This window comes from Octopus sinensis, linkage group LG3 (genome assembly GCF_006345805.1).
Source record: "Octopus sinensis linkage group LG3, ASM634580v1, whole genome shotgun sequence".
In the NCBI taxonomy this organism is placed as follows: Eukaryota; Metazoa; Mollusca; class Cephalopoda; order Octopoda; family Octopodidae; genus Octopus; species Octopus sinensis.
The window spans coordinates 142,171,991-142,184,490 of NC_042999.1; the positions used below are offsets into that span (position 1 = coordinate 142,171,991).

The 12,500-nt window shown below is 37.8% G+C and overlaps 2 long non-coding RNA genes and 1 other non-coding gene across 3 annotated transcripts in view; 2 read left to right on the forward strand and 1 right to left on the reverse strand.

The window, feature by feature from the left end:
- The window catches only part of LOC118762612, a 17,781-nt gene extending 17,029 nt beyond the window's left edge, over positions 1 to 752 (reverse strand). The window contains exon 1 of the long non-coding RNA XR_004998369.1: positions 601 to 752. This is a non-coding gene — a long non-coding RNA (uncharacterized LOC118762612). The remainder of the gene's footprint in view (positions 1 to 600) is intronic.
- Positions 1 to 12,500, forward strand: part of LOC118762613 — a 134,748-nt gene that overhangs the window by 35,959 nt on the left and 86,289 nt on the right. The window lies entirely within an intron of this gene.
- LOC115209984 lies at positions 7,980 to 8,173 on the forward strand. The gene has a single exon (XR_003881353.1). It is a non-coding gene; the product is annotated as a U2 spliceosomal RNA (small nuclear RNA).

Sequence of the window (12,500 nt, forward strand, 5' to 3'; positions counted from 1 at the left end):
TGCCGAGGATTACGCCACTCATCGAGAGACTGTTACGCGGCATATGTCTGTAATATGTCCATTTTGTAAGGCCTTCAAGTGGGTTGGAGAATCCAGTGGCCTATGCTGCTCAAACAGAAAGGTTCGCTTGCCTGACCTGCAAAACACTCCTCAGGCTTTGCTCTCTTTACTCCTTGGTCAACACCTGCTTCGCAGCAATTTATACAGAAAATTCGCGCTTATAACTCTACCTTCCAGATGACAAGTTTCGGTCACAAATCCATTCATGAAGACTCCTATATGCCAACATTCAAAATTCAGGTCCAAACTTATCAACGAATAGGCTCTATTCTTCCTTTCAACAACGCTGAACACCGATTCCTTCAAATTTACTTAATGGGAGATACCACTGAGCAAACGGCTCACCGAGCTCAGATGGCACCTGGATCAAAAAGGCCTCTTTTGAATGAACGTCAGGAAATGCTCCACACCACCGACCGATACGTGAAGAACTTCAAAACTGCTATTCAACACCGACTGCTCAGAATAAGACTCATGCTGGTTATTTTGAGTACGTATATATGTGTATCCTGCTTACTTTTACCGTCATTGCAAATTCACAATTATCTGTCTGCCTTGCAACACGACATCTTTTCACTGCGAACTGCTAAAGATTCAAAGCTGTATTCATGACTGAAGTCAAACTCTTCATGTCTTCATTTTTCGTTACCTGAAGCCAATTTCAGAGTGGTCATACATTATAAGCACGTAGTAAATACATTCCTTTAACTCTGCTTTTTCAAGTAGGTATAATATTGCCATTTTTTGAACGTGCCAATCATAATTCTCGCCGCAAAAATAGCCCCTTTGATGTTGAATAAAACAAACTCGTAGAGGGGAAGTTTCAACGTCTTCCTTCAATTTCCTTACATCATTATGTGGCTGTTTCTGACAAGAAATTTCGCTTTCATGTAAAGTAACCGTATTTTGTAGTCATTATCCGTAATCTACTCCCAAAACACTTCAATAGCTCTAATTTACATCTCTTGCAAACTTATGTTCTATGATGATTAAAGTTGAACGACCTTCACAATAACCAGCCTTCAATTTGGTTTTCCGTTCCTAGGTTAATCGGAAACATAGATTGCCGTGCTACTTATAAACCTTCTCGGCAGTTCAATCATTTGGTGAAAAAAATACCACCAAAGCAACTTAAACCACCCAAAGGACGGGTGCGTTTGCTAGTAGTTTGATAAAACAGCAACACCAGTTAATTATATGTGTGTTTCCGCATGTTACAAGAGGTTGTCTAGTGGCATCAGGTAGTTGTATAAAATACACACATACATACATATTTAAATATGTGCGCGCACACCCAACAGATGTTAACATAACGCCAAAGATTAGTGAAAAAGAAAATACCTACGCTGAACTATTGAGAAATTTACAGTCATTCTGCCCAGATTACAAGATCAGGTTAATACCTGTAATTACTGGAGTACTTGGATATGTAATACACTGCCTAAGTACCAATCTTGAGAAATTAGACTTCTCAAAACCAGAAAGGAGAAAGCTGATTCGAAAACTACAAGTCCAAGCCTTCACTGGAACTGTAAAAATCTGTAAAACTTTCCAGAAGCTTACCATTTAAGTATATATGCGCATGTCTAGACATGCAAATATGTGCATGAGAATACATATATACAGCACATACACACATACATGCAAAAATACTCTGTTGATATTGCTGAAATTCCAATGAAGCAGCTTTGGATCTAAGTGAGAAACTAGTTCTTTCTCTATTGGTCAGAGATGTTGAAATGAAACTGAATAACGACATACATAAATAGAAGTATATACACCACACCTATAATAAAGTGGATGAATAAAATCCAGGGGATTACTTCAGTAGCACTTCATACAAGAACCTGGCTTGCAAAGTGTTCGAATAGCAATGAGTTTTGTCAAAAACGTTAAGAGTAAATCCTGTTCTATGTGAGACACATTCTACCAGTATCCGAAGTTTCAAAGTGTTTAGTTAAAAAAAAAATTAATTAAAAAATCTGGCCATCAAATTGAAAAGATCCAGAGAATTTATGGACACTCTGTTCATTAAATAATCTTTTTATGTCGACAGTTGACGATATCAGTCTTATAAAATATATCGATAAAATGTATCGCAAAATTTTTTCCCAAAGATGGGGTTTTGCGTTTGAGAGAAACCTATCATAAAAATTTTGCAATTAATTTTGTTTTAAAATATTTAAGAATCGGTTCTAATTCATTTAGTTGATAATTTAATGTGACATTACATAGAATTCTTATATCTAAAATTAAAATCTTACGCAGTAAGTTGTCCAAATTAAAAAAAAATATAGCATGCAATCCTGAAAAGTAGCGTAATCCACTCCTTGTACTCTAATCTGGCAACCTGGCATATCACTGCCCAAACACATCATTAAGATAGCACTTTTGCCACTCTCCCGCTCACATATATATATGTATGTGTGTGTATGTGCACTTGCGTGCGTGATAGTGCTTGAAATGGGGATGTGTATGCAAGGGATGGAGTCTGTACGTGGAAAAGGGAAAAGTAGTCAGAATCCCTAAATTTTGGAATGGTTATTTAAGTAAAAGAAACAAAACAAAAAAAAAAAACTGATGTATAAAATGTTATCGGTTTGTCTTTAAGAAAATGTTTTGTCGTTCGTTTTCTTACAGTGTTAAACTTCTTCAGTGAGCCAATAGCGAAGTCATGTTATCCTTTTTGTATTTAAAGTTAAAGATTAAAACAGTGTGTAAAATATTTTACTGTATATAAATAGATTTGAAGACAAACAGAGAGAAGAGTATAAATTGATAATTTGATGTAAAGTGAAGCTTCAGAAAGTAACTACTGGCATGTGAGACTCAGGCAATTTATTTATAAATCAACATTTGGTTTAAATAACACCCAGAGGAAACATCCTGAAATTAATATCTCATCACTATTGTAGTGTGAATAAGCCCTCTGCGATCTAATTAGTCATGTTCACTAAAAGATTTAATGTTAATGAGTAAAGTCAGTTCTGCGTCTTTACTGATTTACATAGTGCCGTGAAGACCTATAGTGTTATATGGAATAAAGTTGTTCCGTTAATTTGTAAAGTCAAACGTAATTAGTGAATGTTGTTGTAATTACATATTATATATTAACATAGCTTTGCAAGCCAATGAAGGAAGCTGTTCGAAGTTGCTTGGATGCCTGAAATAACAGCTAAATCTTCCTCAAATCATATGTTTTGTCTTTACTAATAGTAGGTTTGATCACAGCTGCGATCTCTTTGATTGTAGGTCTGCTAGATCAAAGAGATTAAAGAGCCACAATACTGATAACATAGATTTTCAATAATAACAAAATGGTTGAGGGGTAAATCCGTCAGAGGAGTATAGTACGAACTAGTACGCCAGAGGAGTATAGTACCTCAGAGGAGTATAGTACGAACAGAGGAGTATAGTACGAACATCGGAGTATAGTACGAACAGAGGAGTATAGTACGAAGAGGAGTATTGTACGTCAGAGGAGTATAATACGAACAGAGGAGTATAGTACAAATATGTTAAAACTTAATTATTAGCGACGGAACTAGTATTGGTACCAAAAGGCAATCTTTATATTCAACTTAACGTGGATGTCTTGTAAGAACACCGAATACTGAGTTATTAGCCTTGAGAGAACCTCTCATATAGGCGCTTGGTGCATAAAAGTACACACATAGATCGTAGCAAACGAGAATTATCTGTTATGGGCGCCGGAACTCACGAGATTTCAGTCTACTGGTCATCGTTAGTGAGACGTTCGGTCATCGCATACTTGGCAAATCTCGCTGCTACGATACATAGAATACCATCATTTCAAGCACTGATGTTGCAAGTAGCCAACAGGCTTATTAAACATTAATTATTAGCGACGGAAGCCGTATGAATGCCAAAAACAATCTTTATATCCAACGTAACATGAACGTCATGTTAGAATATTGAATACTGCGTCAGTAATCTTGAGAAAACATCTCATGCTGGCGCTTGGTGCATGGAAGCACACCCATAGATCGTAGCAGATAAGAATTATGCTATGAGCACCAAGATCCTATATGAGAGGCTCTCTCAGTGCTAATAACGCAGTATTTGGTATTCCACCAAGACATTTATGTTAAGTTGGATATAGAGACCACAAACAACTAAGTTGCTATTTAATAGCAGATCAACTACGAGAGCACAGATGGTCCTTTAGTCAGGATGCAAATAGGCTTATGTCATTGAATAACAGTGTTGTAGTGAAAATAGTATTCCCCTTCCCACGTGACAAAGTGGTATGAACGGGCCTCTATAAAGCCAGACAGTCAGTCGTTGTAGGAAGTCAGTCGTAGAAGAGTCGTTGTACGAGATCTCAGTGTCAGTGTCAGTTACGTGTGATATACGAGTTAGAGTTATTGTCAAGGTAGACGTTTCAAAGTCATAGTCTTGCGGAGCTATCAGCGAGAGCACGATAGACGAGTCAAAGATAATAAGACGCGAAATACCGTCACAATATACGGTGTTTCCCCGAGAATAAGACCCAGTCTTATATAAATGTTGCATCCAAAAAACGCGCTAGGACTTATTTTCGGAGGATGTCTTATATTTTTGCGGAAAAAGATCCAAGAAAGACAAAATAGTATTTTGTCATCGTGTAAAAGGAAAAAATTGTAAAAAGGAAACCCACTTATTTATTTGCTTATTGTTTTAGTCAAGTACAAACATTTTGTCCTCTTCTGGAACATCGTCATAAATCATCAAACCCCGAACTTCAGACTGAATTTCTTGCAAGTCAATTTCCTGTAGAATTATGCACGCCAATCTCTCATGTTTAGCAATATAACTTCCCTTAAATGAACACTTTTTGTCCAAGTATCCTGCTCGTAGTGCATCGGCAACGCAACTGTCGGTAATTTTTTTTCCCTGAATTCTTCACCTAATTCACGATTTCTTGGAGGTTGGGTTTGACAAAGTTTCCACGCTAATTTCTCTCCATTTTATGTTCGATATATTCATTCACTTCCATCCACAAATAATCCTTGAAGGGCTTGTTTATTATAAGATCTAATGTTTGTGGATATGAAGTCATTCCTACGGGAATCGTTATGTGGTCATTTCTTCTTTTAGAAAAGAAGGTTTTTATATCTTTTGCGCGATGAGTACTGGCCGAATCCCAGACTAAAAGAACTCTTTGAGAACCACATAAAACAAGTGGCATAGTTAAATCAATCCATTTTCTTATAACAGCGTGTATGACCAAGCCTTTTCCGTTCCAAGGATATAAATGCCCGAAACTCGTTCTATTTTCTTTTTTTTGCCATTTGTGATGAAAAGCGGTGAAACTTTTGTTCCATCAAGACGAATTGTTAAAATTGAGGCAACGTATATTGACGAGGCACTTGTCTGTTCAACTGTCGTTTTAGATCCTTGGCCCATAAATACTGTAGTCTCATCCATAGCAATTATATTAGACAGATTGTATTTAGAAAAGTCGATGCCATCAACGAAGGACTTGAATGCAAGTGCATGTTGAATTACTTTAACATCTTCCTGCTTGAACAGTGTTGTCGATCTTCGTAGAAAGAGCTCATATCGCCGAAGGAAGTTATCCAGCCAATTGTAATGCTTTGAATATCTCTGTGGATATATCCAACTGTGGTGCCATTGCAAGAGTAAATTCTTGAATATCAACCCTACCTACAACCAAAGCCTTTGTTCTTCTGTTAGCAATCCATCCCGAGGTAATATCTTCCAGCTCCGAAAATAACGGTTGTCGACCTGATCCACACTTGTGCTTCTTAGCACTCCCCTCATCCACTTGTCTGCTGAGATTATCGTACTTTGCTCGCCATTCGGAGAGCCAACATCTCCTTTCAGAAAGCCATAAAATTCTTGTTATGTGACTCTTCCACAATTCCTTTCTTGTACGCCACGGAATAATTCTTTCTTTTTGCACTCATCTTGCCTGGGGGGAAAAGGAGTCAAGCCAAAGGAGTCAACTCCGTGCATGCGCGCTTAGTGCAGACTTTAGCCAAGCAGCGGTAGTTGGTTTATTTTCACACCATATGGATGTCACTCGTACAGCCATTTCTGTCAGATTCAATTATCTTCGGTGCATTCTGTAACGATCTGACTAGGCTTCTCCTTAGTGGTAGCGGCTTTCCATTTCATGACATCGCGTACCTTGATCCCTTTTGTTCGGTCGGCATCATCTCGCTGAAGGTCGGTGGACAACGTTCCGCGACATCCATAGTCCCGTCGGACGCAGGTCCAATACATCCGGGTCTTTCTTGTCTTTTTCTTCGTATACGTATGCTCGTCCACGCAGACCACTCTGCCTCTGTACTTCGAATGATTTCATTTAAAGACGTTATTGTTGCAATGATCATCATGAAATTACATTTTGTTCTCAATAACGATGTGACCAAAGAGGTAATGTTAATAGATTTTGAATTTTGTCGAAAATGTTCCATTAGTTCCATATTATCTAAGACAATATGAAATTTTGTGATAATCAGTTTATTGCTTGAGGTATCCGATAAAAACCCCAGATGAAATGAGCTTAAACGGTCAATAGTAACGAAATTGGATCTTTCCCTTTTGAATGGCACATGTCAACACAATTTCTAGTTAACTAAACATTTTAAAACTTCGTATACTGGTAGAATGTGTTTATAAAACATCATTTTTTCTTGGCTTTATTGAGAAAATTCTATATGTTGTAACATATTTCCACTTTAATTTCAAGCATTTCGGCAATTTTAACCAATCGCTGACCTCCATTGACGTAAACAACATTCCGTGCTGTATGAATATGTCCCTCGTTTAAGAAACAGATTGGGTTTATTTACATTTGCGAAGAAAAAAAGATACCCTTCCCCACCTCTAACCCTAACCCTAACTCACCCTAAGTCTAACCCTAAATCTAAAATAGATTGAAATACAATAGATCGATACTAGGGTTATAATTATGGGTGACAATTTCATACGACACCGCTACGGAAAATGGGATTTTTTTCTAGCGGTGTCAAATGAAAATGTCACCCATAATTATAACCCTAGTATCGATCTATTTCAATCTATTTTAGATTTAGGGTTAGAGTTAGGGTGAGTTAGGGTTAGGATTAGGGTTAGGGGTGGGGGAAGGGTATCAATAAAGCCAAGAAAAAATGATATTTTATAAACACATTTTACCAGTATACGCAGTTTAAAAGTGTTTAGTTACCTAGAAATTATGTTACAAAGTGCCATTCAAAAGGAAAAGATTCCAACATTATTTGCTCAATGAGAACTGAAATGTTAACTTCACCACAGTCCACTTTCACTCACAACGTTCACCTGACGCTATTGTAAATAATATTTTAAGTTTAATATGGTAAACAGTGGTCCGAAACCGAGTACCTGTTGGTTTGAAGCAAACTTGTTACTTAACAACGTACCAATCACTACGTGGTCGCCCGATTTACAAGGTATAGCTATTAAAACAAAGCAGTCGACATTAACGAAGATGTTAGTCGCTGAAATAGATATTTATTATTGGTCTATAAATATGATTTGAATGTAAGATGCACTAATTGAGGATTGAACGCTCTGGTCAGAGGTCAGTAAGATTCATGAAGTGTGACCTGCTACCCAGCAGCCAGTCAATAGCCAACACTGCTGATAAGTGATTAGTCGAGCCCCCTATCTTGGTGACGTCACTTGTCTTCGACATTTACTTTATATAATAATAAGAACGTATATTACTATTCAACATACAATAGCCATATAAACTTACAAATAATTGATTTAAAGATATTAAAAATATTTTGACGTAGAAAATGTAAGGATTGAATATCTTGACAATATAGCAGGTAATTAAATGTGATTGAAATAATTAATTTACACATCAGTGGGTGTAACATTAACATGTGTAAATATAGTCTGTGGTAAAACGGTCAAAATTTATCGCTTCTCGGCCTTTTGGCTAAGATCAAAGTGTAGTATCTGTTCTTATCAGCTTAATATCTGATATGGTCCCTATTTGGGGCCATCGATATTAAACTGATTTTTAGAACGAGGCGAAGTGTTAGGGGCTTGCTCCGCCTTTGCCACGGGTTGGCCTGGTATTGCAGTGCTTCCAGGATTCAGCCCATCTCCCACCCGGGAGATACAAATAAATAATAATGTCAGATACGTTCTAACAGCCCCTTTTTTTTCTTTCATCATCTCCGCGGCCTTTCCATCAGTTGTGCTTGCTAAATACCTTCCGCTCCGCCAGTGTATGAGTATGTGTCTGCTGTTTACTTACACGCGGCAAATGAATTTAGCTCAAATGCTGGGATTTCATTGGTTAAAATTCGAAGAATTAAACTACGTAAAAGTTACAAAAAACTAGTTGAAATTAATGTTTTCTTTTGACACATTCTACCAGTATACGAAGTTTCAAATTATTTAGTTAAGTAGAAATTCTGTCCATCTTTTAGAAAAGATCCCATTCTACCAGTATACGAAGTTTAAAAGTGTTTAGTTAACTAGAAATTGTGTTGAAAACTGCCGTTCAAAAGGAAAAGATCCGCGATATTACCGGGGAAGAAATTTCTGGTGGCGAAATTACCGAGCACCTGAAAACCTATCTAAACTGGGAAGTTTTAATTTTGATCTTAACGCTTACACCTTTATCTTATGCATATTTAAAAAAAAAAAAAACCTTTTCAGCGGCCGGTTTTAAATTTGAATGTGGGTGAAATTTGGCTGGAGAGAAAAGTATTCTTCAGCCTGATATCGAAAAGGTCAGTAGGGAGTAAATAAAAATGTTTGTCTTAGGTGTGCTGATTTGCATAATTAGTAGAGAAGCGGGCAAAACGTCCGGCAGTATTTAGTTGCTCACTTTATGTTCTGAGTTACAAATGCTGCTAGTGGGCTTGCCTTTCATCCTTGTTGCCTCTCATCCTTGGCTTGATAATATAAAGTATTGGAGTAGGTTTTACCGACCATTCCTCCGCACCACGAACGTGATAGAAATTAGCATTAAAGTATCGGCATCAACTGAAAAGTATCACGTTTCATAACTAACTCCTCCTTTTTCAATTCTCTCTCTTTCCCTCACTTTCTTGTCTTTCCTCTTGATAGTAAAGGAAAAAAATGATAGAGAGACTCATTTTCTGCTAATGAGAGAAAAAAAAATAGAGAAAGCTTATTTCTATAGCTTGGAAGCTGCTAACAAAACAAAGTAACAGCAGTAGTTTGACATAAACGTCTCTGAACAAGTGCGATGTTATTTGATGTATAATTCTTTGAAGTTACTAACACAAACAAATATTATACATGCATTTATGAAAGACTTATAAGAAAAGTTTGGCTAGTACCTTCTATTTAAAAGTATACTATGTAATTTCAGTCGCCTAACATCTAAATATAATGAACTAGTATTTCAATTGAACTAATATTATAATTGACCTAACCATATACATTCATATTCTATGGAGCGTATTTTGACTGTTACAGTTAGTACACACGATAACACTACTCTGTCTCTGTCTGTCTCTCTCCCCCCCCTCTCTCTCTCTCTCTCTCTCTCTCTCTCTCTCTCTCTCTCTCTCTCTCTCTCTCTACTGTATATAAACGATTTATTTTTCTTCATGTAAGAAAAGCATTGGCCGGAAGCTCTTTATGACATTTTCACATCATACGGGTGTCACTCGTACAGCCATTTCTATTGTCAGATTCAATTATTTTCTAATTAGTTTTATTTTGTCACAGGCAATCTAGAAGCGGTACTATTTTCCGAGACCGTAACTGGATTTTAATTCTCGTTTGGCCAGAGTTTGTAGAGGCATGAATGTCATCGTATCTTATTCTACTCTTCTTTAAAATATAGAACTTTTGTAACAATTCGAAAGAAACCGGTGTAATTTATGCGAGAGGCAATTCCTGATACTTAGGTATATAATGTTGCGGAATCCCCCCGTCGTCGCCCGTCCCGAACGGCTCACACAAGTTCCGCCACGGAGCCCAAGGGGGCGGAGAGAGGAGATACAGATAGATACTGCCACAACCTCAACAGCACAGAGATACAGAGGCACAACCCGAGATACAACCCAAAGAGAGGCAAGGCAACTGGCTACACTATATTCAAACAACAGTTTATACGACAATTACATTTGTTACAACATCAAGATACATCAAAGCATGCACGTGACTACTCAATACATAATACAACAGCATTTCAAGAGTACAACTCAAAGCATAATACAACATCATGTAACAATTCAAGAGTACACGTCCCAAGACAACAGTTCTTTAAAGTCTCTTCCTAAACATCATAATCAACAAGTCCTTTACTCTTCTTCTTCACAATGTCCTTTATCGACCACATCGACAGAGTCCTTGACTGTTCTTTTCACTGTTACCTGTACACCGTGACACATATCAATGCACAAACACATTCCTCAATTCCTAATTGAATCTGCCAGTGTCCCATTCCTCTCAATACTGCTAATTCCTCTGAATACTGCTAATTCCCTTCTGTGCCGCCAAGCTCTCTCGCATCCAACTTGCTCCTAAGAATTCCAACGCTTGCTCCTTAAATCCAAGGTCCGTCTGTCTTCTTCGAGGACCGGCCAGCGACTCCAAGATCCGTCTGTGTTCCTCGACGACCGCTCAACGACTGCCCTTCTTGACGACCAACTACCAACTACCAGACCTCACTTCGTCTCTGTCCTTCTTCCACTCCCCTCATCTCCCTCTGTCTATATCGCTCTTGCCCTTTCTAACTGCCCTGGTCCTTATACCCTATCTATATCGCCTGCTGTCTCTTAGCCTCTCCATCCGTCCCCTACTGCTTATACCCTATCTCTATTTGCTCTCAGCCCTTAATCTGTCCCTTTGTCTTTCACATTCTCACTGACCCTCTTATCAACCACACGAGGTCACAGGTCATTCCAAAACCCATCAGTCCTCCATTGGACAAAGAACCCGTCACATTTCACCAGACATCATGGTGCCATTATTCCTATGTGGGTCACCAGAAATGCACCTAGCCAACCGTAACAATAACTTTAAAAATTAAATCCATAATTGACGTAGGATGAATATAGCATACACGAATCCTCTTTCAGCTTTAGTTCATAAAATCAGATTTGTTACTTTCATTTGTCTTAGGTTTGTATTACATACCAGATTTGAATATTAAACTCAACTTTTTCTTAAGCCCCCCCCCCCCATTCGTTTTCTTAGGCCGATCGAAGCTTTGACATGCGGCTCCCGAGGTAATATTGGGTTTAAGCGCTAATTTTCCCAAAACAAGTTTAAAATCCTACTAGCCGGATTTTAAAGTACTGACTGCAAGAATGAAGACACGACAACAGTCTTCAACGAGCAGAGATTAATCTGTTTTAGTGAGTAAAATTGTTGCGATCTATTTTCTATGAATATGATTTCTAAAAATATGACACAACACTTGATCATTAAAAGAATCCCGGATAAAAGAAGTCACGGGGTTTTTGTTCGGGGCGGTGAAGAGGGGGGGGTATGTCCTAGGGGAGTTTTGTTCGGATACCGTAAATTAATTGTGACTTTTTCCCTAGCCAAAATTGTGACTTTATTACCGGTCACCCATTAAAAATACCATGCGTGGCTCTTATCAAACAATTGGCCCACCCTTGCCATAAAGGACTAAACTTTCAACCAAATGTCAGTGATTCTTATCTACCGTTCTCTGCGCTTGACTTATGACCAAGAAATTTATTTTCAACTTCCTAGTGTATTTACAAAGCTCTAATTGTTTATCACTTCATACTACAGCAATGTATATGGCAGAGCAAGATACAGTTTACGAATGATTCGTTAGCTTCTAGTGCTGAGTTCTACGCTTCGAGTAAGGATGATAAATACGAAATCTTTGACGATGTGTGTAGAACCTATAGCGTTTTAGGACTTTTTGTTATCAGAAATAGGAACAAGTCTCTAACAAATAGAAATAGCAGTCAAATCTAGTGCAAATCACATATTACAGTTTTATATAAAGAGCAACACACAAGGACACTGGAACACATTTGATAATGTCTAAAAAGATAAAGGCTAAAGTCGGAATACAGAAATGCTCTTACAAGGGAAGTATTAATACTTATATAGAATGTGAGGTGGTGTTTATGTGTGTATGTAGGTGTGTGTGCGCCCGTCTCTCTGTCTGTGTGTGCGCGCGCGTGCATGAAATATTCTCGAAGTTCATGGAATAATCTAATTCTAGAATAGTAATTTAACAAGCACTCTTTAATTACAATGCTGCTCCCCCTCTTTACAGCGATGAACCGTACCTGCGTCACAGTATCTGCGTGACACAAAATGAAAGTTGAATGCCTTATTGATAGGTAGTGTGCAACGCCGTTGGTGGGTTTTGAACTATGAACTCTCCAGCTGGTATTTATGGCACAAACCAACTAGATCAATTAAAATTCTCTAAAAGTCACTTGTCGAAATACACTCTT